The sequence below is a fragment of the Pleurodeles waltl genome, chromosome 3_1, assembly GCF_031143425.1.
Source record: "Pleurodeles waltl isolate 20211129_DDA chromosome 3_1, aPleWal1.hap1.20221129, whole genome shotgun sequence".
NCBI lineage: Eukaryota > Metazoa > Chordata > Amphibia > Caudata > Salamandridae > Pleurodeles > Pleurodeles waltl.
In genome coordinates, this window is record NC_090440.1 from 1,450,574,184 (window position 1) to 1,450,593,402 (window position 19,219).

The following is a 19,219-nucleotide window of genomic DNA, read 5'->3' on the forward strand; positions in this document are numbered from 1 at the left end:
GAGTTTTATATAAATATAGAATTTTCAGAAAAACGATGACCAGAGAGAGAAAATGGCTACAGGCTACTATTATGATTGATAATAGACGCATGTGAACAATAAAGGGATAAAGAAAACAAATTATGGCAAAAACAATAGGTCTCTCCTTTTGTCTCCTAATCTGGACCCATTTGCACTGCCAATTGTTGCTACTGAAGCGGTTGTTCGGCATTGGTAAAAAGGGGAAAAACATTTTTGCCATGCTACACATAATCATCAAAAAATGCTTTTTGCTGACGCTGTTTAGCATCGGTAGTATTGGCAAAATAGCACTGCTGTCATTATTTCATATATACCAATCATATATCGCATATGTCAGTCTTGGAGCGGTACACTTAGAAAAATAGTTTTCTTGTCCGTTAAAAGCGCATTTTGAGAAAGGAAGGCCCTGGCAGCAGATTGCAACAAGTCGAAAGAAGTTTAAAAAAAAAAAATGCAATGTCGATGGGCTGAGAGGTGTGGGAGAACAGCAGGAGAGAGATTGGGGTAATGGAGGATTTGACAGGGGTAGTTAAAAAGTAAATGCTGCTTAGGTGCATTGAGGGAGATACAATGAGGACCGGTGCAGTCACACAGAGGAGCGATGGGGAGAAGGAGAGCCAGGTGAATCTTGGGGGAGGGAGGTTTAAAAAAATTAAAAATCAGATAGGGGTGTGGGAAAACAATAGACAAACTAGGGACAGGAGCAATATGGAAGGTATTAGGAAATAATCTCATAAAGGAGAGATCAAAGAACCACATCAATGCTTTGGAGTAATGAAATTAAAAGAAAAAAGTAAATCCCTGAATATGAATAGTGAAAGGAGAGAAGTAATTCAGTCAAAAGGATGGTAAAGAAGTTATGCTCTAGGGGAAGGGCATGCACAAAGAAAGGAAGATAAGTCATCAATTAAGAAGCAAGCAAATTAGAGTCGGAAGGAAGGCAAAAAAGGATAAGCAGTGGGCTGGCCCAAAGCCAGTGCACGTTTTTGATATAGTCCGGAAAACGTTTTTTAACAAAGGCTTTCAGACCTATTCAAAACTCTGGGGTCATCATCGGGATGAAGAGAAGTAAACTTGTACTGGCTGTGTCACAGCCATGTCCTATGGTCCAGCAGGCAGTTAGTTAATTGCTAAGGTGTGTTAGATAACACCAAAGGTACATAGGTGGAGGCACACCAAAGTCCATGCCCTCTGGATGAAAGGTCCAAATTGGTGCCTTGACGCAGAAATCACAAACTTTAGCCTCAGACTTTCTACAGTTTTTGGGACCCTCATAAACTGATTTTCATAAACCAAGCTATACCTGACTGATGAATTCTAATAAGGGCAAACCCGGTGTTAAAAAAGGGGTCTCTGGTTGACAGTCAGTTTGCACTCTGTCCAATCAGGGACCTTCACTCTAGTCAAGGCAATGGAGATACACACCTAGGATAACCTGCTCAACCCCTTGGTAGCTTGGCACAAGCAGTCAGGCTTATTTCAGAGGCATTGTTTAAAGTATTTGTACCAAAACACACAGTAATACAGTGAAAACACCACAAAAGGATTTAACATCAGGTCAGAAAAATAGCAAATATTACAAGACCAAAACGACGAACATTCAAAATACACAAACAACGTTATGCATTTTTAAAGCTTAAACTTCAATATAAAGCTTAGAAACACAAGTACTTTAATTTGGTGATATCATGGTGTCATGATGGAGATGTTACCAACAATCCAGCGCTAATGGCACCAGTCACTGAGTCACATGGACCCCCAGGTACAGTACCTTGTTTAAGTAGGAAAGAAGAGAGTGCATGGAGTCGGGGATCGAGGCGTCGATGGATCTGGTGCGGCGTCGGGTCCGGTGCTGCAGAGCAAAGGAGTGGGGGTGTTGGTGCGAGGTGTGGGGTCCTTGCTGTGGAGGTGAGGCAGCGACGGTGTGAAGTTTTGGATCCGCACACTTCCAGCGGGGTCGATATCATGCGGTCAATGCGTGGTGAGATGAAGTCGGGTGTCACGGACGTTAGTGACAGGCCCCTTTTGGACTCATGGAGTCGTGTACTTCAGCGAGGCTGCGTCGGGCATGTGGTGTTGTCGCAGTCCAGCGAGGACCACGGCTTCAGTTGTAGGCGGTGGCGTGGAATCCGGCTGCGTCATCAGTCCGGAGTCGGCCAAAGTCGGTTTTTCTTGGTTTTTCTTGGTTTTTCACCAGCATCTCCTTTCAAGGGTCCAGGGACTGGATAGGGCACCACTTGGCAGGACAGGAGTCTCAGCAGAGAGTCCAGGTGCTGGCAGAGGAAGTCTTTGATGGCCTTAAGACTTCAAAACAGGGGTCAGGCTCACTCCAAGCCCTTGGAGATACCTCTCAAGCAGAAATATACCACAAAGTCCAGTCTTTGTCCCCTTTCTGAGGCAGAAGCAGCAACTGCAGGATAGCCCAACAAAGCACAGTCACGGGCAGGGTCAGCACTTCTCCTTCAGCTCTTCTCCTGGCAGAGGTTCCTCTTTAATCCTTGAAGTGATCTAACATCTGAGGTTTGTGCTCCAATACTAATACCCCTTTCTGCCTTTGAAGTTGTCCCAATTCAAAGAAAAGTCTCTGTCGTTTACATGATCCTGCCTTGCCCATGGCTGGCTCCAAAAACACGCCAGGGAATTGGAGACTGCCTTGTGTGAGGTCAGGCACAGCCCTTTCAGGTGTAAGTGACCACTCGTCCCTCCGCTCTAGCCCAGATGGCCCATCACGATGTGCAGGCTACACCCTATCTCCCTTTGTGTCACTGTCTAGTGGAGATGCACAAACAGACTGTCAGTCTGACCCAGACAAGGAATTCACAAACAGGCAGAGTCACAAAATGGTTTAAGGAAGCAAATGCCCTCTTCCTAAAAGTGGCATTTTCAAACTAACAATCTAAAAACCACCTTCAGCAAAAGATGTATTTTTAAATTGTGAGTTCAGAGACCCCAAACTCAATTTTTCTATCTGCTCTCAAAGGGAAACTACACTTCAAGGATATTTAAAGGCAGCCCCCATGTTAACCTATGAGAGAGATAGGCCTTGCAACAGTCAAAACAAAATTCATCAGTATTTCACTGTTAAGACATGTAAAACACATCAGTACATGTCCCACCTTTAACATGCACAGCACCCTGCCCCTGGGGCTTCCTAGGGCCCACCTTAGGGGTGCCTGACATGTATAAAAAAGGAAAGTTTGGGCCTGGCAGGTGGGTACACTTGCATATCAAATTGACAGTTTACAAACTGCACACAGACGCTGCAGTGGCAGGTCTGAGTCATGTTTTCAGGGCTACTAATGTGGGTGCACAATCAGTGCTGCAGGCCCACTAGTAGCATTTGATTTACAGTCCCTAGCCACTTCTAGTGCATGTTATTAGGCACTTACTAGTAAATAAAATATGCCAATTAGACATACAGTTTCACGTAGGAAGCACTTGTACTTTAGCACTGGTCAGCAGTGGTAAAGTGCCCAGAGTAACAAAAATAGCAACAACAGTGTCCAGCACACAGCAACAACATGAGAAATAGAGGCAAAAAGTTTGTTGAGACTACGCCAAGGATGCCAGGTCTAACACCCGGTCTTGGGTTGCTTGTGTTCCAGTTCAGGAGGATGTAGCCTGGATATTTCCTATTGGGCCAGGGTCAAGACTGATTTACATATGACTGGGTCCAAACTGAGGTGACTTGGTGTGGAAAATAACAATAGACTGGGATGAGGTCACAAGTAATTACCAGTGGCTGAGATTAATCAAAGCATTCTGTTCATCACTTCTTTGTATAATTCAGTAAAATCACAAAATGGCACACATGTTGAGTTTACAGACTATGGTAAAACCTACTTATTTGATATTATTTGAGTTAATGGACAAAAACCTTTTCTAGAGAGATTATATCTACTTTGCTTCTAGGATGGCCAGACTCATATTGAATTTAAGGGCTGCCTAATGCATATAAAAATGAGTTATTTTGAATGGATTGCATGTACTTGTATCTTATGTAGATAGCCTGATAATCTGGCATGGAAAAGGCTGTCCTGGATCTATGTTGGACAGTCTTTATTTAAAGTATAAAAAATGATTCACACGTTAGCTACTGCTACCAGTCTGCAATTGCTTAAGACAATGGTACCTACTGGTTTGTTAGAAAGCAGAAACGTTTACAGTCGGCTTTAGAGAGGGATCAAAAACATCTTTAGATAGTGACTAATTAACAAAATGAGTGATTGTCAAAGCCAATAAGGTAAAACAGTTTTTTTAAAGCTAGGTAAAGACTTTGAGGCAGAGTGTAGCATGAAACCTTGTCAGTTTAAAGCTAATGGCTAACACCTCATTGCCCTACATGTTAAAATAAGCCTCCACTGATTACTTTTAGCAGCCATGTTCGTGGGGTGATGTCAAACACTTGGTGTATGGATTTATATATTTTATTCCTCATTGCATCACTTTTGCATGGAAAACAATCTTAAAAAGCACTGTGCATCATCTCAATGGGTATCAGGAAACGTTTCATTGGTCTATCAATGGAAGGTACGTGTGGGTATTTATACAGTGTGAACTTTACTCGCCAGTAATTGAGCACTAAGCATTAATAAGAAAGGGAGGCCCATATTTATACTTTCCTAGCGCCGCATTTGCATCATTTTTTGATGCAAAAACTGTGCAAACTTGCAATTGTATTCTGTAGGTTTGCGCCGTTTTTGCGTCAAAAACGGCGCAAATGCGGCGCTGAAAAGGTATAAATATGGGCCGGAGTGTTTTTGCAAACGATACAAGACCAAGCATATGAATTTAGATTTATACATTTCAATTGCACAATTACGTTTCACATATTTCCAATTGCATTACATTTCACACAGCTTTATGATTGTCAGCGCACAGACATTGTGGCCCATATTTATACTTTTTCAGCGCCTCATTTGCGCCGCTTTTTGACGCAAAATCGGCACAAACTTACAAAATACAAAGATCATGAAGGAAACCCTATTTTTATATAATTGGTAACTCACCCCTAATATGTGCCTTTTTTAAACCCCCAGGGCTGCCTGCTTAATATGAAAAATAAGTAGTACATTACATACTGGAAATAGAGTGACTGTTTAGTGTTTAAATATACAGAAGCTGTTTTCAATGTGCAGATATAGCTAGATTCTCCATGAACAGATCTGGATTTACTTAAAACCCTAATATATTACTTGGTTTGGCAAAATCTGAGAGAAATGATTCAAACTTATGTTGCACTCAGTTTTTAAAATCACATTTCATGTTGAAAGTAAATTTTTGATACCTTTATTTGAAAAGTATTAAAAAATACTGACTTAATCTCAGCCACTGGTAATTACTCCGGCCCCGTCCCAGTCCATCGATGTTTTACACACCCTGTCACCTCAGTTTGGACCCAGCCATATGCAAAGCAGTCTTAACTTTTCTCCAGTGGAAACAGTCCAACCCAAAACCAGGTCCTCCATGAACAGGAATACAAGAACCCAGAACTAATTAAAACAGATTTGCATATGGCTGAGTGCAACCTACGCTGCCATGGTGTGCAAAATAATGATGGACTGAGAAACTGTCCCAGCAGTTACCAGTGGCTGAGATTAATTCAAGCATTCCATCCATCACTTTTTGTTTACTTTGCAGAGCATAATGGTGTAGTCTTTGGCCCAGGAAGGCAGAGGTGTTAATAACAGCTTGCCACTTAACACAGATTAGTCATGTGGGTGGGCAACAGGAACTGTTGGTAGAACAACTTTTTCTTACACTAAGCCTCAATAATACCTTGCTTGACTTGGAGTTATGAAAAGGACCTGTTCTGATTAATTTACAGGATGGTCCTTGATTTTCTGGGTCTAGTCCCAGCAGAGCGAAAAACAGTACTTGGCCTTAATAGAGGGAAAAGACTAGATATATTGTGGGCAGTAGTGTTGTGACAGGAAGAGCCCTTTCTAATGAAAGAAGAGGTTATCTATTTTTTATTTAGTGCTTTTTGGAATCCTAAAAGGAAAATATAGAGGAAGTGCTGCAAAAGGAGGCAGACCTAGTCTGAGGTAGTAGACAGGAATGGTGGGACAAATTCTCTAATCATTGGCAATCATGCCACCACCTCCTCAGATCATTCCTGGAGGTGAAAAGACTACATCTGAAAAATAAGTTCCTAAGTTGGAAGCAAGAAGATTCAGGAGCTCCTCACTCTAGTTGGCACCCATGTACTGGAACTTTTCTCCAAGGGTCAGCTGTCTGGACTTCTGTGTGCCAGCTCCAGGGACTTAGAAAGCAGAACAATGCCTGACTCTGAGTTGACCACAGAGGATGGGACTCTGCAAGAACTCTGAACCTTAAAAACTGATCACCACCAAGTGACCAGAAAGAAAATGCTCAGCTATTGGAGAAATTATTTCCTACCTCCAGAGAACCTGCACAAGGTACGGAGATTTGCCAAGGAAAGCACACCCAGCTGGGAAAGAAATCTGGTTTTTACAATTTCAAACTAGTTGCAGCACTAAAAACTGGTTCATGGAAAAGTCATCTGGCCTTGTGTTGCCATGCCTGGCTATTGCTTCCAGTACTAAGAAAATAGCTTGAGTCTGGGCTCATCAATTCCAGTAAATGCAGCTTTGTCCTGCTTAAGGCTTTTTGTACCATAACCAGTGGCCTTGGCAGGAGCTCAACTAAGACATATGCTGCGTCAGCTCAGCCTTGGAGGACTTGCCCCCATGGAGTACTTTGACTTCCAAAAAGTAGACGAAGGGCCTGATTTATATTTTGCCAACTGTTACAGAGTATGCTTACAACCAACATAATGATCTGCCGTCTAAATTTAGATGAATGAGAACCTTTGGCTTAATCACGGTAGAGACTATTCAGTCTCCATTGTGATTAAACTCTCACATACCCTGTAGAGGAAGGGCCTCCGGAGGCAGGCCTCAAATTCCACCCAATTAATTTAAATCAGTGGAATTAGAGGTCTGTTTTCACTGACCGTCACCACCAGGAAAACCCTGGCAGGAAGCGGCTGTGAAAAGTGCTAAATGCTCCCCCAACATAGGAGCATTTTCTTTTCTATTTTCAAAAGAAAATGCTAAATGGGGACGTTCTTTTAAAAAAAAGAAAACAGTTTGATGCAGGGCTCCGTCAACATACTGCACCAAACAGCAAAAAGCATTGCCAGGGACCACCATGACTGTGATTACTGGCAATGCATTAAGAAATAACTTGCTGGTTATTTCTAAATCTGATGAGCAGTACCTCTGTCAGAGCGATGGAGTAATTTACTCCATCACCATGGCAAAGGAATGGCCCATCTGCGAGATTATAAATTTGGCCCTAAGTCAGAAGGAAAAACATAAAACAAGGCAACCCGGTTGGTGTTTCTGACTTCTGCTACAATGTGATAGCTCTGCAATCATGCTTAGCTAGGGGAAACAGCCTTAATAATTTGGCTCGAACCACGCTGTGCCTCTACATAAATGCATCTGTGCAATGCATTCCTTTACCATGCAAGTCATTCCAACGACTTGCCTTAGGGAAGGCGTTGTTGGACTGATGTTGGACTTTAAGTCCAAAACTTTCCCTACTGTGGCGCAGACTGAAATTGGAATAGTAAATTATACTTTTCCAAGGTCCAGCGCTTTCCGCAAGACAAGTCACTGTAAGGACCTGCGTTGTAAAGGAATGTGTTGTAGAGACGCACTTGTGGTTTAGGCCGCGTTCTTAAGGCAGGCGAGGTAAATTCCTGCATTGCTCGGACACACAAACCTTAGCTACTGGCGAACTGAGGTTTAGATTGTCTCTTTTCTTTTTCTAAGTGCTTTTTACCTTACACCCTTAAAACATCAAGTGTCCATTTCCTCAAGCGTAATTGTGATTGTTTTTGCTTTTTCACTTGTTCTTTCTTTTTCTAATATGGTTTGAAATTTTCCTGAGATATTTTTTGGCTTTAAAATTATTGCCACTGCTTGAATTTATCAGACAGTTCTCCGGGGAATTGTCTGCTGTCTATGTCATAGCTACTAGGATTAAGCAGAGTTTAACTTTGACTTGCGTTGAGACATGACCGTGGTGTCTTTATTATATTGGCAAGGGCCCCACTTCCCACATATCTGACAGCGATATAGAGTATCCTTTTTTCAAAAAATTATTTCGAAATGGATATCAACGTTTAGCCAACTGTGGACTGAACAGCGAATGTGTGTGTGTGAACTGAGAGTGTAACTTGGCATCCCATCGAGATCATATGTAGTGTGAGATGATGTTTATGGGTTGCTCTGAACTTATAACAATCTATATTCTGTCATTTTGTGTGTCGACTTAAACATTTTCTTGTTCAGACCGGTGTTCTACAGGCGAGATAATTACTTAACGATCAATATCTGCTTTATGATTGATAGTTCTAAATTGTTTCAGGCATAACATGCATGCTAAAACGCACACATGTAATAGAGGCTAGAAATGATAACTAAGCCTTAAAAAGCAATATTTGTGTAAACCAAGACAGCACCCTTTCTTGCCTTTTATAATTTGTCAGTAGTGCTTAATATTTACCTCTATTAGGTATGTGACTCTGTCATCTGAATAGTATGTTTTGCTTAAACAAAGCAAGATCTTGATACCTGTTCCATAATCAAAATAAAAGGTACAGCGTGGATGCGGGTTTTACTTCATAAAATCACTGTTCAGAACAAGGTTATCAGGAAATTGGAGCATTATATTCTCATTTCTGAATATCATTTCGATGAATTTGGATTCGAGATCGATACTGTTGTTTATGGGGAGATGTTAAATCCCTTAATATTTAATCATGGTGAGAACAACTGATTGTTTTCCCAGGTAAGAAAAACCCAGACTTTTAACAAGAGTAATTGTCTAACAGCTGCACTAATTACCACATCCACTAACTTGGAATTTACATTCTTTGTTCGAACATTAAGTCCTTTTCTCTGTCCTTTACTGCGACAGTTACATTATGATGGGTACAGTTAAAAAATCATAGGTATCAAATGTTCAGCAGAACATAACTTCCTTAGAATTTTCTTCCCGGAAGTGTAAATTAGTTCATGAGGAGGCAAGTAAGGCACAGGGGGGCAGGGCTTAATTTGTGCCTGTGATTTCCGGTGCATGGCACCAGCACTTATTTTTCAGGGCCGGCACTTAGTTCTCTGCATCAGGCATTTACTGTGAGCAAAAGACACATATGATGAAAGGTGGAGGAAGAGAAAAACGAAAAAGCATCACAGCGTGAGAAAGCAGAAAACTGAAAGAGTGAGCTGAAGGGGCAGGGAGAGGCTGGAAATTGATTGAAGGTGCCTGAGATGGCTCGCAATTTAAATGCAGCAGCCGCATGTTTCAAGAGAGAGCTTTGGGCACGGCATGTTTTTATTTACAAATTAAACACTGGGTAGGGGGGAGGGACACTAGGTAAAATCTCCTAAATTTCAACTTTGTGAGGTTTTGTTAAATATTTTTCCAAGTTTTTGTACTTCAGTAATGTGAAGAAAATCTACCAAAGAACAATGCAGGAGAAACCCCAAGCTACACCTTCTTGTAGTCTTACAAATGCCCTGCAAATAAAACGTATTTTCAGACAAATTTTATTGAGGGAAATATTTCTGTCATTTGGTTCCAGTTGCTACTCTTCAGTGGCAGGTGATTTTGGTTCAAAAATACAAACTTTGCACCTCCACAAAGCATCACATTTGTGCACTTTGCCAACTTCACCACTGAAATTATGATTTCGCACACCCCAGTTTACAAGTCTAGGATACTGGCATGAGGGGGTCATGATATTGCTTCAAGATTTTGTGACCCTTAATTGCTTTTCTGAGAAATTATGATATGTTGTGGGTGAGCTGTGTCCAACAGTGTGAATCTCACCTATGATGTGTGTGAATTAATGAAAAATGAAAACTGATAAAACACATTGGAGGAATCAAAATCATGAAAAATGGAAAGTTAGTTTTGAGGAAATACAAAAAATTGAAAATTAAAGGGAACATTTTAAAGGAAATATAATTTTAAGGAAAAATCAACATTACATTAAACTTAGGTACAGTTCAGTACTAATTTGGGATTTTTGGGTTCAGATGGCGGCTATATTTATGGTGATGAGGGGTTTTTAGAGGTCAGAAATAATTGGTGTTCAGTCATAGAAAGGGTTTTTAGGGTTCAGAGATGGGTAGAGTGTAGGGGGTGAGGGTTTTTTAAGCTTCACTGATGAGTGGTGTTTAGGTGTGTGAGGTGTTTTTAGGTTATATGGATGGGTGGAGTATAAGGCTGTTGAGGGGTTTTAGGGCTCATGGATGGGACAAGTTTAGTGCAGGAAAGGCTTTTAAAGATTTAAATATGGGTAGTGGCTTGGGTGGTGAGTTTTTAGTGTTCAGGATGGGGTGCAGTTTAGGGAGGTCAGCGGTTTTAAGCATTCAGGGATGAGTGGAGTTTAGATGTAGCAATGGGTTTTTAGGGTTCAGGGAAGAGTAGTTTGAGTAGTTTAGGGTGATGAGTTCTTATGAGTCATTGATAGCTGTGTTTAAGGGCAGTGAGGGTCTTTTAAGGTTCAAGAATGGATGGAGTTTGGGTGTGTTGAGGTGTTTTAAGAGGTATGGAATGTGTGGGGTTTGGGCATGGAAGAGGTTATTGGGGTTCAGGTGTGGGTGGAGTTAGGGGTAGTGAGTGATTTTATGGTTCAGGGGTGGTGGATTTATGGGGAAGAAACAGCTTTTAGGCTTCAGGGATAAGTGTAGTTTAGGTGTGGTGAGGGACTTTAGGGGACAGGGATTGATAGTGTTTAGGGTCTGTGAGGGGTCAGAGATGGATGATGGTTATGGGTGGTGATGGAAAAGCAAATTAAAAGCATCTGAAGTAATTGTTTGACAATGTATACAGTATGACTATGAAATAATGTCCCCTGAAGTAAAAGCACTGGAATAAATATCTCAGACAAAACTGTTTCTGAAAGTAAGTCCTGCAACCATTGCATTTAACCTAAATAAAATAAGCATTCAAAAGCCAGTTTCAACCGAAAAGTCCTTTTAATAATCGGTTTCCATGAAAATGTGAATGCTATTCATTCTGAAAATGTCCATTAAATAGTTTAGATGAAATATTTTCTCAGTAATTGTATTACTTGAATTTGTTTTCTATAACATCACATACAACCTCTGACCAACACAGAGGAACATCCATATAGCTATATCAACAGTGCAAGACCATGCCATGTGATACTCCCAAACACCTGGTTCTGATTACTGAAGGAAATACAGTCATGGTAGTGTCAAACACCTGCAGACCAAACCTGCCCACAGCCTGGTAGCTAATGCCGATAGTTGGGATTTAAACAGCTGGCATCAAACAAACAGAAATGTGGATTGTTAAATCCTGTGTATTGCATTCTGTTACAAGTAACACAAGTGTCACTGAACAAAATTGAAAGTTGTTTTATTTCTTATCATCAAATGTGATGGGTGCAATTGAAGATAGTTAGTATGGAAGGCAAAGGAAATGTTCTTACAAAAGTGTATTCATGAGCTGTGTACCAGCTTCACCGTAAATGTGTTTGTGATCGCGCAGACAATGAAATATTTTACAGATGATTTTATTCTGATCAGATACAATGAAATAGGGACTATTAGTGGTTTCCCTTTATGTTAAGGTGACCAGACATCCTGGATTTGTCGGGATAGTCCTGTTTGTTCATCCTCCTGCCAAATTTCGGAAAATGTAGCACATGTCTGGTTTTCTGAATGGGTTGACTGAACTAAGAGTGAAGCAAGTTTACCTGTGCAAACTTAGTTGGCAGCCAGCCAATACTTAAAATAAATTATGGGGTATATTTATGAAAAATGATTAACAACTGCACTAGTGCAGTTGTGCATCATTTGTTTAACGCAAGCTAGCGACATTACTAAGCGCTATCCTTGTGCCATATTTATGAAATGATGTAGGGTGGCACTAAGGAATGCTTAGCGCGAAAAAAAAGACGCTAAGATCTGCGGCCTGCTGTAAGGAAAAATAATGTTAATGCTGCAAAATTGGTGCTACAGCGTTTTGCTGCATGTAAACATGTCGCAAAAGGGTTAGAGCCATTTTTACACCTCATTGTTGTCAAAACAAATTGCACAAGCAGGAAAGAGTGCAATTGTAAGTGAAGGTGGAATCATCAGGTCAGGAGAGAGCCCAGGGAGACCCCAAACACCCAAGTACCATCCAGGAGGGTCCAGAACAGTCACAGGATAAAGAGAAGAGAAAGCGCAAGTGTCGCTTTAAAGAGGAGGAGCTTGACATCCTGGTCAGAGAGGTGACCAAGCACCAACACCAGCTCTGCATCATGCTTTGGTTGTGCAGTGCACTCCAACATATACACAACATCACCATAGGCCACTCACTGTGGTTCTACTCTACCATGTAAATATGCACCACATTGCCTGGTAGGCACTTGCAAATAGTGTGGCTGTGCTGTTACAACACTCATTGCATATAGTCAAAGCCTGTGTACCAACACAACGTAGATACCATAGACTAGGACGGAAGTCAATACCACCCCAGGGGTGGAGTCTCTGGCCATAATACTTCCATTCCTCAATGCTGCATTGCCTTTATTCATGTGTGCTGCATCTTCCAGCACACATTGAAATGCCATTTTAGCAAAAATAGCTTTTACATGTGTAGGAAGGGACACCTCCCTGCACATGAACAAATCATCACTTCCAGGCAGGCATCTCCTCATCATGGTGCAACAATGACTGTGTTAGTGCAGAGAGCACAAATCTGTGCAGGTGCTGAGGGAATTGCAGGGCAGACTGTATTCAAGTAAATATGGCACATCACGGTGTAGCTAAACTGCTGCAGTGTACTGCAACACATCTTGCAGCTGCCCTGAGCCATGCCAAATGAGAAAAAAATCTTCCCTAACTCTTGCAACCTGTGTAACATAACCCATACAAGGCAAACCCACAACAACTCACACACAACCATATGTGTCATATGGGAATGGTCATGTCACCGGGTATGTCAGTGACGACACAAAGGCAGTAGGATATGAGTTCAGGTAACTTTTATTAATTCTTTTGATTCTGGTGTGACGTATAAATTACATATGCTGTACTGTTCAATCTTCATCTGTCATCCGCTGGACTTCGTCTCCTTATATTTTTCTCTTTCTTCCAAGGGTCCCACGAGACGCATGTGGGGAAGAACAAGATAAAGCATAGGTAAGTTCCTTTCCTTTTTTCCCTGTTCTTTGTTTTACTCCTCTTCCCTATTTCTTATCTCTGTTGTCTGAAGGGTTTTCCTCTCCTTCTTCTCTAGTACTTTCCCGTTCTTTGTCGTCTATTTAGTTTTCATCTGTTCTTTGTTGCTGGCTCCTGGGTTGTCTATCTCTCTATTCACAACTTCCTGTTGTACTGTTTACTTTCTTTCTTTTTCTTGACCCTCTTGGGTTATCCTTTTTCTCTATCTTTTAACCCCTTGTGTCTTTCTCTCTCTCTCTGACCCCTTTTTGGCCTCCTGTCTCTCTTCAGTTCTTCTGTTGTTGGCTTCCTTACTACTCTCCTGTTGCCTCTTTTCTATTTAGCGTCGTCCTCGTTTGTTCTCTCCTACCTTCCCTTCATTTCCTTCCCGCTCCTCCACGTTTTTCCTTCCCACTCCACCTGTTATTTCCTTCCCGCTCCTCCACGTCTTTCCTTCCCACTCCCCCTGTTATTTCCTTCCTGCTCCTCCACGTCTTTCCTTCCCACTCCCCCTGTTATTACCTTCCCGCTCCTCCTCCCAACTGCCCTTGTTTTACCCCTAAGCTGGTCTATGGACGCACCTGGGTGGGGCACGCTTCTCCTGAGGCGTGGCTGGAAGCTTCCCGGTGCGCCTCCTGCGTCGCTGTCAGTACTGCGGATACCTCCGGGGCTCTTTTCATCTGGTCCCTGCCTCCATTTGCGTCCTGGCTCTTCACCGGTTTCCGTGTCTGCCGTTCGTCTTCTTTCCTCGACCCTCCTGCTTCTTCCGTTCGCTCCTCTCCTTCCGCCGTCCGTCTTCTTTCCTTTTCTTCCCTCTCGGGGGCATGAACCGGTCGCCACTGCCCCTTTAGCCCCGGAACTCCAAGGGGACTGGTTGTTCCATCCGACAGTTCCGGGTTGGAGGTGGCAGCGACAGCACAAGCTGCCTTCACGGATGGGCCTGGCAGCGCCGGCCCGTCACAGGCCACAAAATAAAATGCATACAACACATAGGCCCTCATTACAACTTTGGAGGTCGGACGTCAGTTGGCCGCCCATGCACCCAGAAAACTGCTGGCCGCATTTGGACATCCCCGCTGGGCCGGCGGGGATGTCGGCCGTAACATTGCTGTCAGCATCTAATGGAGCCGGCAGCAATGTGGTGGGTGCAGCAGCACCTGTCGCGCTTTTCACTGTCTGCCAGGCAGACAGTGAAAATCGTGACAGGGCTGTCTCTGGGGGCCCGTCCACTGCCCATGCCAAGTGCATGGGCAGTGCAGGGTCCCACAGGGGCCCCGCGACTCCCCTTCCCACCAACCCATGGACGGGCTGGCGGGAAGGGGAGTCAAAATCCCCAGGGCAGTGCTGCCCTGGCGGATTCAGACCACTGGGACAACCATAGCGGTAAACCGCCGGTCCCTGCGGTGTGACCGCGGCAGTACCAGCACTGTCAAAATATGGCAATTTGTACCACCAGCCTGTTGGCAGTACGATCGCCACTTGAACCCTGGTTGTCGTTGACCGCCAGGGTTGTAATGAGGGCCATAGTGCATGTATGTGAACATCATGTGTGCAGCTGTACAAGTGCCTGCAATCTCACCATATGACAATGTGAGAAAATGATTGTTCATTCTGCTGTGCAAAATTAGGTAGCATCATGCACTGTCATTTTCAAAATGCAGGGATGTGCCATATACATAAGAATACAGTGCACCCCTATCTACCTCCTTGCACAAGTGGACATTAGATTTTGTGCACCAATGCAGCCACCTTTGCACCGTAGTGCAAGGATGGCTGCGCTGCAGGGGAGAATGGATATGTGCAAGAAGGAACACCTTCCTTCACATCAACAAACTTAAAGTGCGATTTGCTCTTACTCTGTGTGCAGCAGAATGCAGCACACATTCTAAAAGCAATAAATCCAGTAGAAATGTAAGCATAACTCCTAGATTTTGCCATGCTAAACTCACCCCTTGGCTGGTGTCAGATATTGGCCCAGTGTCCAGTATACAAATAGTAAAAAATCTGAGGCAGTGTCAAAATACAATGGGTGTTGCCGTGGTATGCCTACAGCAACACCCATTACACAAACCTTCCACGCAAAATGCTGGTTGTGAAGGGGCCATATATACAAGGCGGCTCAAGGCACAAAAAGTGGCTTTGTGCCACCTAGTACATATGGGACAAGGCATTGTGCCCCCCCCCCAAGCCTCACCAACATTTACACTCATGTGGCACTTGGGGCACATACATTTGCCCCAAAATACCTAGGGGCATATTTATGAACCCCTAGAGCCACCGGAGCATCACTTTTTGTGACTCTCCGGTGGCACAATGCCCTGCGCCGTATGTACAAGGTGGTGTTAAGTGACATTTTTTGGCTTAATTTCACCCTGTAAATACGGCCCCCTCACATGAAGCCCTTTGTGTGGAAGGGGTGTGCAATGGGTATTGCTGTGGGCACACCACAGCAACACATATTGCATTTTGATGCTGCCTCAGATTTATAAGTTGCAGCAAACCTTAGGCAGCACCAAAATCTTATACCACCCCAGGGGTGGCGTTAGCAAGGCGCAACAAGGAGGTATACCTTTATTACTCCTAATTTTTTGCTTTTTCTATGTGTGCTGCATTCTGCAGCACGGATAGAAATATCAAAATGCCAGACATGATTGTCAATGTGCGGGAAAATGTCCCTTCCTGCCCATGAAAAATCACTTTAAAGAGACGCTTTGGCACACTGAAGTGTGTGTAGCCCCCTCTACCTCTACAACAGCATCTGCCATGACACAGGAGGCACCACAGAGGATGCAGATGTGGAAGGAATAACATTCACAAGGAAAAGCACCCGGTAGCACTAGTCTGTGCCACATGGACAGTTTCTCCTTAGTTCTAGGCTTCAGATCATGCCAGTGTTGTGACAATAGGAAATGTGTCCTGTTCACCTAACCACTGTTGAATTGTCTGCTATGTGCTGGCACTGTTTCTTTTATACCGATTGGCAATTTGTTAAACTCCTCTCTAGTGCGCACTACTCCTAACCATGTCTCATGACATGTCCTCAACCCTGGACTTCGATTGTGCTACATATGGTTAGCATTCACTCATTGGGTCTGTAAATTGAATATTGTATATAAATTACAATTGCACCTGTAAATAAAGTACCTTGTACACAAGTAGCATTTCTACGTTTACTATGAGCCATCTACTCTGCTAAAAGATAGCATTGTGTCAATCCATGTCAGTGTGTACAGAATATCAGTATATGAGTGCATGACTGTCAGACACTAAGCGACACACAAGGATCCTAACATGAGAAAGCTTAATGGTTGTTTTTTCGGCTACAACCAACTTACTAAGTATACTATATGAATTTGAAGCAATATCCTTTGAAGTAGACCTATGACATGTATGGGTCTGAACCAATTCAATGGTAAATTTACCCAGATGGGAGTACCAGTACAACTTATTTGTGTGGTACGGGAAAATCTAATCTTATCAGTGATGGCCACCTGTCAGTGTTGCAGGATACAGTTCCACATTTGCCTGTTGTCAGATGTACCATACTTAGCAACAATAAAATTGCAGGACCCCACCAATGAGAGGTGAAGTTCCATATTTATCTTTCCAAGATAAAGTATACATTCACATTGTGAATGGCTGGAACACTGGATGGCAAAGGTATGCACCAGTAGACAATATGTAGCAACCATTCTGACAGCTCCATGGTCATAGGGGATGCAAATGGGAAACCCGGGAGATCGAGACAGTAAGCATACCCTAGGCCACCCCTCCAACTTAGCCAGGGCACTCATGAGAACCCCCAGACACTCAATCAATTTACAACATTATTAGGCTAAGATTAACAGGATTTGTTGTTAAACTATATACCAAAAGATTACTTAAACCTACCCTGTGCTAAACTAACCTACAATAATTAAACTTAACTAACAACTACACCTACCAAACCTATTCTAAACTTATCTTACACCTGTAACACCACACTCTAAACTTTGGCCCTCCACCCCTCTTAAGAGACAAGATACAAATTCCCCTGATGCCTTCTCACTGCGGGACCTCCTTCCCATTCAGCGGTATCCTGTCTCATCCTCCATTATGTGGCGGTAGCGTTTGGCCCTCTTGTGGAAAGCTCACCTCTGGTCTTGTGTCATATTGGCAGCTGAAATATGAGGAGAAGCAATCATCAGTATCAGCATTGGGTGGAAGCTGCACAGACATATTATGTACACTGCAACTGCAGATAACACATACAGTCCACTACACATTCCTCAACAATGACTTACTCCTCATCTATGACTATTTCGTACCAGCCATCAACAGTATCATGTATATGTCACTGAGATGACGGCAATCCGTTGTTAGGGAACAGGTCCCAGAGCTGATCGGACAACATTGTCCATGTAACATTTGTGTGATCAAGCTTGTGAGGATCACATGCCCCAACAAGTCTGGATTTCCTGTGTCCCTGTGAATATGGGGGGCTGTGAGTGAAATCCATCACCTCGACACCCCTGGTGAAACATCAAGGCTTGCTCAGTCATCATGGATGCAAGGTGGGAGACATATTATAGGGGGGCCGGTAACTTCCCACTGGCTATTCTAAGGTTAGGTAAATCAACATTCATGTCCTGGTTTAAGACCTGGCCTGAGCATACGATACAAGGGGGCACGCCACTGCCCATAATGTGCCCACGTGTACAACTGATGACATGTTCCCAGAACGTTTAGCCAAAGCCTGAGCTGCACTTCAAAGTTGTCAACACATTACAGAACTGAAGCCCCTTACCCTGTGCTATGTTGTGCTACATCTGTTAAACGTCCCACACATGGTGGCTGTATGGGTGCCCTTAAGCACACAGTGAGTTTGGCACTGCACTGGGTGCTGCAACAGTATCCTGATATATTGTACTTCATTTGCACATGCATGTCAGACATCATCAAAGTATCAGGTACGCACACAGCATTCACATCAGATGCATATGTGATGTGACCTAGGTCACTGACAAATATCATGGTGGCAGGACCTTGTTGTGAAAACTGCAGAGATCTGGTGTGGGAAGAAGCATAGACTTTTCCCACAACCATCTGGAGCTGAGTTGCCTACTAATTGTGCACACTACAGACTGTTGTGCAGCATAATATGACTCCGTGCAGTACTACAGACTCATTATATCTCAAGGGTACTGAGGCACCTGTGATGTATGTTTCTCCTACATAAGCCCCCTAGAGACCTCTGCAGATATAACCCACGTCTGTAGCATCTTGTCAGTAAGTGTAAGCTATGTGTGGCACACAGTGCTGACAATGGTGCTGTGACAAAGTGGTTGTCAACAGGCATGCTATGTACTTAAACAGCTACCCTGTGACCTATCATGGTAGACATCAATGAATAAGTGGCCAGCCATTACAATTCATATTACAAACAATTCCATACCAGCACACGTTGCCCCTGGAACTTCAAGCAAGCCATTCTCATTGCACAGCATTCCAACATACATGATGTCACCATCCATTCGCCAATGATATCATATAATTGTTCAGGAAAAACTATTTTTCAGAGCATTCTACACGTCAGACCAACCCTAGATTAGCACACATGATGCACAAGATGACACTTACTGGATGCATTGGATTCTTCAAGTCAGGCAACCTGACCTGCGGTGTAGGGCTGAAGTCCACCTGCAAGACATGAATGGAAAACATTGCCTAGTGTAATATGTACATATCAGTTAATAAGACATTATTCACTTTCAACTTGTTAGGCTGGGTGAGCAAGTCATCCTAGTGATAGAGCAGAGCAACTGACAAACATCTATGATCAGTCAATCAGACATAGTCTCAGAAAATGTAGACCCACACACCTACAAACCATCACTGTCCCTGACACTCCTATGGTGCTTCTCACGGCACCATTTATATGTGGCATTGTCATGAAGGTGTCTATTAGATCTACACCTCCATGACCATATGAGACTGCT

General features: G+C 43.1%; 1 long non-coding RNA gene across 4 annotated transcripts in view; it reads left to right on the forward strand.

Moving 5' to 3' along the window:
• Window positions 1–19,219, forward strand: part of LOC138285290 (uncharacterized) — a 222,877-nt gene that overhangs the window by 46,946 nt on the left and 156,712 nt on the right. For all 4 annotated transcript variants that reach the window (XR_011201562.1, XR_011201564.1, XR_011201561.1 and 1 more), the window contains one exon: window positions 13,181–13,223. This is a non-coding gene — a long non-coding RNA (uncharacterized lncRNA). The remainder of the gene's footprint in view (window positions 1–13,180; window positions 13,224–19,219) is intronic.